Source organism: Ruditapes philippinarum, unplaced genomic scaffold, assembly GCF_026571515.1.
Source record: "Ruditapes philippinarum isolate M1 unplaced genomic scaffold, ASM2657151v2 ctg13251_1_1_1_1, whole genome shotgun sequence".
In the NCBI taxonomy this organism is placed as follows: domain Eukaryota; kingdom Metazoa; phylum Mollusca; class Bivalvia; order Venerida; family Veneridae; genus Ruditapes; species Ruditapes philippinarum.
Window position 1 is genome coordinate 10,750 of NW_026860557.1, and position 9,846 is coordinate 20,595.

Below are 9,846 nucleotides of genomic sequence, written 5' to 3' on the forward strand. Positions count from 1 at the left end.
ACCTGTTGTTAGATACCCCATGTACGTTTGTCATTTTTTATGTCAAATTGTCCTATATAATTGTCTTATTCATTTTTCCATTTTTTTTTCATTTTCATTCATCCTATACATTCATTGCAACATATAACACTATAAATTATAACAACAAATTTCTTCTGAAAGGGCCTCCTAACATTAACTCACCCAAATTAAAAGGCACGCATGCGCACATTAGATATACTTCCATTTGTTTGCGCAACAAAGTAGTTGTGTTGCGTTTTCTTTCTTCTTTATTAAATTGTTTTATTTGTTTACGTGCCATTACAGGTAATTTTGGTTGTTATTTATTGTTCGTAATGTATTTATTCAATTATTAAAACAACATGCGTGTTGCATGTTTATTTTTATGCCCCCGAAGGGAGGCATAATGTTATCGCAACGTCTGTCCGCCGTCCGTCTGTGTGTCCCAACTTAATTCGTGTCCGGACTGTAACTTTGCATACATGGAGGGCTTTTGAAATAACTTGGCACAAATGTCTACCACGTCAAGAAGATGTGACGCGTCCAAGAATTACGTCCCTACCTCGTCCGTCTGTCCGTCCCAAATTTAATTCGTGTCCGGACTGTAACTTTGTCATACATGGAGGGATTTTGAAATTACTTGGCACTAATGTCTAGCACATCAAGACGATGTGTCGCGTCCAAGACTTTTGTCCCCACCTCGTCCTTGTGTCCGTCCGTCTGTGCGTCCCAAATTATTTCGTGTCCCGACTGTACCTTTGTCAAACATGGAGGGATTTTAAAATAACTTGGCACAAATGTCTACATCATCAAGACGATGTGTCGCGTCTTAAAATTACGTCACTACCTCGTCCATCTGTCCGCCCGTCTGTGCGTCCCCACTTAATTCGTGTCCGATCTGTAACTTTGTCATGCATTTAATGATTTTAAAATAACTACGCATTAATGTCTACACCATCAAGACGATGTGTTGCGTCCAAGAATTATGTTTCACCTCAAAGGTCAATGTCACACTATCATTGTGAAGTTTCGCATTATCACAATTACAGTTAATAGGTACACACAATCGTGTTCGGACTGTAACTTTGTCACGCATTGAATGATTTAAAATAATTTTGCATAAATGAGCAAAATATAATTGCACCGTATGTTCGTCCGTCTGTTCGTCCCCACTTAATTCGTGTCCGGACTGTATCTTTGTAATAGATGGAGGGATTTTGAAATAACATGGCAAAAATGTCTACCACATCAAGACGATGTGTCGCGTACAAGGTTTACATCTCTACCTCGCTCGTCTGTCTGTCCGTCTGGGCGTCCTGCTTTATTCGTATCCGGACTGTAACATTGTCCTGAATTGAATGATTTTAAAATAACTAGGCATAATTGTGAACCACATCAAGATGATGTGTCGCGTCCAAGAATTATGTCTCTACCTCATTGTTCAACGTACACTATCATTTTGAAGTTTCACATTATCGCAATTAGGAAATAGGTACACACATTCGTGTCCGGACTGTTACTTTGTCATGCATTGAATGATATTAAAATAACTGGGCATACATGTGAACCACATCAAGACGATGTGTTGCGTCCAAGAATTACGTCTCTACCTTAAAGGTCAAGGTCAAACTATCATTTTCAAGTTTCACTTTATTACAATTATAGTTTTTAGGTACACACATTCGTGTCCGGGCTGTAACTTTGTCATGCATGGAAGGATTTTAAAATAACTAGGCATAAATGTCGACCACATCAAGACGATTTGTCGCAAACAAGACCCATGTCCTTACCTTCAAGGTCGAGATCACATCTATAGTTTTATAGGTACTCATTCTCTCGAGAATAGTTTGAAGATACACATTCATGTTCGGACTGTAACTTTGTCATGCATAGAAGGATTTTAAAATATCTTGGCACAAATGTGTACCACATCAAGACAATGTGTCGCGACTAAGGCTCATGTCCGTCTGTCCGTGTGTCCCCACTTACACAACAATCATGTCAAGACTGTAACTTTGTCATTCATTGAGGGATTTTGAAATAATTTGGCAAATATGTCTATCTCAAAACAATATTTTGTCGCGTCCAGGAACCACGTTCCTTCTTCAAAGGTCAAAGTCACATTTAAATTTTGAAGTTTCATGCTCTTAAAAACAATATTCAACAATTAGTTACTTTCATTATCTTTTCGTTTCATTATACCTGCATGAGTAAGAAACCTTTTCGGGGGCATTCGTCACATTGGGTGACAGCTTTTGTTGCATATTAAATATACTTCCATTGGTTTGCGCCACAAAGTAGTTCTGTTGCGTTTTCTTTCTTCCTTAGTAAATTGTTTTATTTGTTTCCATGTCATTACAGGCCAACCCCCACCCCCTTCTTAAAAAACCCTACAACACGCGCTAAACCATGACACAACTAATTTAACTGTACATCTTCTATAACTCTTAGACTGCAATGAAAACATTTGATTTAAGTTATAACATCTACTCAAATCGAACAAAATCAGTTGTCTTACACCCCATGATCGCACTAAATTGAGGCCCTTTAACTTTTTCGTATGCAATGATATAAATGTTGTTATGTGAAGTACACGTATATCTGAAAAATTCAAATTGCCATGAATTTACGAATTGTTTTTACAAAGTGCTGTAGTCAGTGCATGACCTTTGGAAAATCGGAATAGTAGAAGAATTTTATCTCATTGAAAATCTACTATTGATGACACGCATTAGAACATTTCAATACTGAATGAATAAATATTACATAGAGGATGTGCATCGACTTGAACGTGGAACTGAATAAGTAGAATTCAATAATTGATGAAATTATAGTGAAAAAAACAATGAATTTAATTAGCAAATCTCTCGTGGACAAATAAGTCCAATTAATACACGTGATCACTAAATTGAAATTATATCATCAATATCTATCCTAGGGACAAGTAGAACATATATTATCATAATTAGAGTGAATTTATGATCATTTTGGCATCGTAAAGCTTCTTTTCATTTCGTTGGTGAGTAGGTTATATATAGAGAGTTTTCGCGGGTTTTATTAATTTTTTTCTCACTCGATGCATTTAATTTGGTACTATATCGACACATCGAAGTACTTGTTTAAATACGCTCACCCGATCCTATTCCTTCTTACAATAGTTTTATAATAAAAGTTTGAAATACACTCTTGCTAAATATTTCGTTTTTAACATTTTTTCGTACATGACACAAAAGAATCTTTTGAAATATATAATTGTTAGAGTTGCATAAATGTTAAGATTTTTTAACTGAGCATTATCAAGCATTTTACAGATTACGTGATTCAATGATAAAACTCCGTTTATAACATTTTTGTAACCACGTATCAGATATATTGTTAGAGTTTCGTTTCAGTGATGTTTGGATACAGCAGCATTACAGAATCATCACACCAGGACACAATTGGTATAGATAAATAAAATACAGATTGATTTTATTGATTTGCAACATGTACTACCAAATATTAGGAGATATTTCTAAATTAGATAGTGTTTGTTGCTATTATAGATTAGATAATAACTGATTTAATCTGAAAATTATAAGAGAGATCAAACACCATTTATATTGGTGACAAGATTCTTAAATCACGGAAAACATGTGCACCTCAAAACAGGTAGATACTATTTAGAATTAGCGCTTGAGCTTAAACTATTTTTTTTACGCAATACGTCACAGTATTTTTGCATGACTTGTAGTTCTGAATCCTTCTCCTAACAAATAATTCAATCCCGTTCGCGTATGCTTAGTAGACTTGGTATATAAACCGAGCACGCTTGTACAAATTCCTTTTTGATCCGGTCTTCTGACCTCTGATACCAACAAGGAAAATACCCATCAACCCTTCCCATGTGCATTGCTGTTGTCTCTTTTTTCTGTTTCCAGGTAATAATGGCCGCCGTGGTACAAAGCCTTTCTTCGCCATGACTGGAATTATCATTTGAACAATCAATATTGATTTTACGACATCCATAAGTTTACACACGTCGACTGTCAGACCCTTGTCATTTGAGCCGCTGTGAGAAAAGATTGCCTCTCAAGGAAATCCATGAAGACTTCATGGATACGCTTGGGAAGGAGTTACCTTCCTATAGCACTGTGAAAAAATGAGCAGCTGAATGTAAAAGCGGCAGGGAGAGCATTGGAGATGATTAGCGGCCTGGGCTGCCAAAAAACCCACCAACAATAAAACTGCCGAGGCTGTGCACGATCTGGTCATTTGCGATAGATGGCGAGACCTGCGAAGAATTGCTAGGGTAGTCGGTATAAGCTTTGGTTCAGTTCAGGCAATTCTGACTGATGTCTATGGCATGTCACATGTTTCCGCTAGATGAGTCCCTAGACAGTTGAATGACAACCAGAAACGAACCAGACTTGACATTTCAAAATATCTTTTGTCCTGCTACAAGGATAAACCTGATGAAACATGGGCCCATCACTTTGATCCAGAATCGAAAAAAACAACAGAACATGCGATGGAAGCACCCTGGCTCACCCACTTCGAAGAAGTTCAAGAGGGTGTCATCAGCAGGGAAGATGATGGCTTCATATTTTTGGGATAATCAGGGGATAATCATGATTAACTATCTTGAGCAAGATCGTATCATAAATGGTACGTACTATGCATACGAATTGAGACATCTGCATCAAGAAATCGCGCGAAAAAGGCGTTCTGTTCCTGAACGACAATGCGCCAGCTCACACATCCCAAGTTGCGATGGTTGCTGCAACTGACTGCGGCTTTGAACCTTTTCCCCATTTCCCATATTCTCCGGGCTTAGGTCCCAGCTGAATTCTAAGTACCTCAGAGTACATTGATGTAGAGGTCGATTACATTGAAAAGTAAGACCATAAGTTGGGTTCTCTGACTACCGGAAGTACATCGGGCCAATAACTGTTTGATTAATCCTCGTTTGTTTTAATAATTATCTCCTTATTTTTTAAATTTAGACTTTTGCTATAAGTTTGTGATATTTTTACTCATTGATTTAAAAAAAATACTTCAGTCATATGATATCTTCTTCTTATTATAACCAGAGACATATATAAAATCTCATCATTAAAGATAAGAATTGTCTTAGCATTTGTATTTTAAGAATTATGTCTCCTTTAGACATAACATTCATATTTATATCTAACTGCATTTTCACTTTCAAACGTTTAATAGTTTTTTCTTGCAATAAGTCACGTCTAATATCAAAAGGTTCATAAAAATATTCTCATGTGTAACAATTTTTGTTCGAGTGGGGGCTGCTTGCTCGGTTGTGTACGACCTCGCAAAAATACGATATTCCATACGAAATATCGGTTTTGTTGTTAAAAAAATTTAAAGTGGGGGCAATAATGTAATTGTCAACCTCTAGCGATGTCCTTTACCTGCTATGTGATGTATAGCTTTATATGATTTACGTAAGGCTTTATATGGGTTACGTAAAAATGACTTTGCAAAACTTTGAGTGACATTCGGCAGATTTGGCATGTTCAAACCATTGTTTTTTTTCTCTCTAGATTTACTTTTTACACTATCCCAACATGAGTCCATGTGATATAAACCAGAGGTAGGTAAATGAAATACAAATCTTTGAATAATATTCCCATTCCCTTTATGTAAAAAGAAATTCCCTACTTGAAACCCTTTGATATAGAGGATTTTTTGTTAAAATACAGAAGAAAAAAAAATAATGTGAACGTTATCGTATTTTTAAAGAAATTTAAAAGCCTTTTGCAAAGTTGTCAAGTTTGAAGGCACTAAAGTACGTGTTTGAGGGTGAAAGATAAACAAATTTTCGTGTAAACCTCTTATATATGCTGCCATGGTACCAAACCCGCTCCTTGTTAGGATCAGTGTATCACATAAAGACAGTATGAACTGTTCTAAAATAACTGTTCCTAATCCAGGACATGCCTCTGATTTTATATCTTTAAATTTCCCAAGTCTGTCAACATGAACTATTGTTCGGTTAATGTTTATATAAGACTTTATATTTTTTCTAGCAAGTTGCTTGATTTCTTCCGAGTCGGAGGCAACATATATAGCGTTTGACTCTTCCAGTTCGAAAGACTTTAAAAACCGTAGAAGCATAGCTCCATTAGGTGGTCCATGACGGAGATTTAAATCTGACGGTATACTTGGATTTTTGCCTATTCGGATGTGACTGCAAATCAGGTGTCTCCCTTTGATGTCTTTATCATAAAATTCACTGGCATCTTTTAACATTTTTTCAGATGGTTTAAACAAAGTTTGAAGCACTAAATGGATAGCCTCTTCATTTGTTATGTTTAGAAGCCACTTTAATCTTGTTTTCGCAAGTTTATGCTGCCTTACTTCATCTACTATGTAGCTATTAAATCTTAAAACCACTACCTGTTTTGACCATGCCTGATCGAAATCGAAGTCTTTAATGTCTTTGATTTTTGCTGGAGCATCAATATAACTGGATTGAATTACGCTTGATGCAGGCACAATATAGCATAATTATACCATAACGACCAATCGTAAATATAAGGCAGTAAAAAGTTATCCAATCTGCAGGATTTGTTCATGTCAATTACAAAGGCTCTGTTTGTAAGAAGTGCAAGTAAAAACGTCGCAACTATTCCATATGGCGGTCACCCCAACCTCCACATAATATTGATGAATCGCATCTATATACAATAAATCGTTGTCGATTACTATGATCAGTGCTTGATAATGTTATTTTTTCTTATATTTCCTCTGTAAGGGTATGTCCACTTTTAAAAGCCAAGGACCCGTTTATTTTGTAATTCGCTCACTCCAAAGAGTTCCTTTCTTTTTAGTAAATATTTGTTCAATAAAGTGAGGTTAAATTTTTCAGCAGTATTCCATCTTTTGTAATTTGATATAAATTGGTTTGGCTGTGATGTGGCCAAAAAGTACTTAGGAAAAACCAGGTATATGAAAAGTGTGCAAGCAATAACCAATGCCTGTAATTATAAACACATTTATATAAATTTCTCATTATTTAAATTTATAATATGATCTTAAAATAGCTGCAATCTCATTGGTTCAAACAGTAGTCAACAAAACAAGTTTAAAATCATGTATCATAATTTACTGGGTTTTCCGAATCTAAGAAATGAATCAGACTCATATCAAATAACCATACAGCAAAGATAATTGACTGTTCGTGCGTGAATCATATTCACTGAAGGATTAACTGATATGATTAACGCATACGCAAATACATGTATGCCTTACACTGGCTGAATTGGATTCCCCCTATCTAAAATAATAAAAAAGATTCATATTAAATGACCTACAGAATAGACAATTTAAAACCGTTACAGTTTGTCCTTTATTCAAAAATCTATTTACTATTTACTCCTCAATGATAGGTTAAAGAAAATAAGAAATACCGCAATGATTAGTACATTGACAACTTTTTTTTGTTTTTGTTGTTGTTGTAGTTCTTTTTTCTTTTCTTTTCTTTTATTTTATCAATCTTAGGCTGACCATGTAATAAAAATAATTGACTAACGATGTAAGCGTAACTGCACTTTAAAGATAGATTATTCGCTTGTTATTATGTATACATGTATGTACTTTATAGATAGATTACTCGCTGGCTAATTTGTAACTGTACTTTATAGATAGATTATTCGCTGGTTATTATGTATACATGTATGTACTTTAGAGATAGATTACTCGCTGGCTAATTTGTAACTGTACTTTATAGATAGATTATTCGCTGGTTATTATGTATACATGTATGTACTTTAGAGATAGATTACTCGCTGGCTAATTTGTAACTGTACTTTACAGATAGATTATTCGCTGGTTATTTTGTATACATGTATGTACTTTATAGATAGATTACTCGCTGGCTAATTTGTAACTGTACTTTATAGATAGATTATTCGCTGGTTATTATGTATACACTGTACATGTATGTACTTTATTGATAGATTACTCGCTGGCTAATTTGTAACTGTACTTTATAGATAGATTATACGCTGCATTATATGTACCTCTACTTTATTGATAGATTACTCGCTGGCTTATATGAACCTCTACTTTATTGATAGATTATTCGCTGGCTTATATGTACCTCTACTTTATTGATAGATTACTCGCTGGCTTATATGTACCTGCATGCCCTTTATAGATAGATTTTTCACTGGCTAATATGTATCTGAATTTTATGGATTTATTATTCGCTGGCTAATATGTAAATGTACGTTATAGATAGGTTACTCGCTGGTCAAAATGTTACTGTTTTTTAAAGATAGATTATTGGCTGGCTTACATTTAACTGTGTTTAAGATTAAATGAAGATATTTATAGTGAAATGAATTGCTTTAAATAAATGATAAAGTAAAATCAATTGCCTGTTTTGCCATAACATAATACACATGAAACACAGTATGTAAACACGTCTACTTCGTTTTATTGCAAGAAAGTCAAATATATATAGGCTTTCAAATAAGGTATAGTGATCAGAAGTTTGTCTAAAGTTTGTATAACCCGAGGTAACACATTGAATTATAAAGGCTCGCAAACGAAAGACTCATGGTAACATTTCAACTTCAAAATTCCCTATACTCACTTAAGATAGTGAATTCGTGAATCTAAAATTATTAATTCATGAAAAATAATCGTGAATGTGTCATGTTGATATCGTAAATTGATGACGTTAAAATCTTAAAATCTAAATCCTGAATTTGTGAAGTTGAAATCGTGATTTTTTTAAGTTAATATCGTGAATTCATGAACTTGAAATCGTGTATTGGTGTGTTACGTTTGTTGAAAATGTTGATGATGTTGATGGTGCGAAAGTACGATAGTGTAACATCGCGTTTTCACCATCGTACCATCGCGATTTCCCCATAATACCATCGCGTTTCCACCATCGCGCCATCGTGTTTTCATCATCGTACTATCGCGTTTTCACCATCGAACCATCCCGTTTTCACCATCGTTTTATCGCGCTTTCACCATCGTACCATAGCGTTTTCACCATAGTGCCTTCGCGTTTTCATCATCGACCATCGCGCTTTCACCATCATAGCATTGCGATTTCACCATCGTACCATCGCGTTTTTACCATCTGGCCTGTTTTAAGTAAAGGAAACCCACTGAAGTTCGAAAACCTAAAATAAAAAATTTAAATCTCTTACACAGATCAGCTTGGGTACTTAAAACATAAAGATGTCAAAAGATAAACAAGAAGTAACTCAATAAAATACTCAATTTGAAAATCGTGTTTTTCTGCTGCTACTTTTAGCCGAATTTGTGTGTTAAGCGTTGCAACATGTTTCAATTTTGGGTTTTTTTCACAATAAGAAATGATAAACAATATCAGGTTCAATGAATGCAGCCACCACACGACCAAGCAACAAGAACCAGTGGCAAAGAACCCATGTGATTAATTCGTGTGTAAAAATGGAGCGAGGCAAAGATTTGTAATTTTGAACAGAAGCTATATAAACTACAACATTAATCTGGAAAATTATTTATTTCCAGTCACGCCATGCAAAGAAATATGTCAGTGGAGTTCCTTTAATATTTATCATGAGAAAAATTAATCATCTTGAATGTATGTTTAATGCAATAAAATCATTACCTTTTTATACAACATGATGAACAAGATATTTTAAAAGAAATTAACATAAACTGTCAGTTTCATTTCACTGGAATATGATATATTACATCTTTTTCAACTTCGTTATGGCGACAGTTGGCATATATAATTATATACATTGTATAATGGATATAAGTAAAATATATCACTGGTGATAACATTTTACAATATGATAACGGTATTACACTGTAAAAGTGGACATGGTCGCC

At 34.7% G+C, this 9,846-nt stretch overlaps 1 pseudogene; it reads right to left on the reverse strand.

Moving 5' to 3' along the window:
* Positions 1-5,735: 5,735 nt before the first annotated feature.
* Positions 5,736-8,914, reverse strand: LOC132760613 (uncharacterized; annotated as a pseudogene).
* Positions 8,915-9,846: the final 932 nt, after the last annotated feature.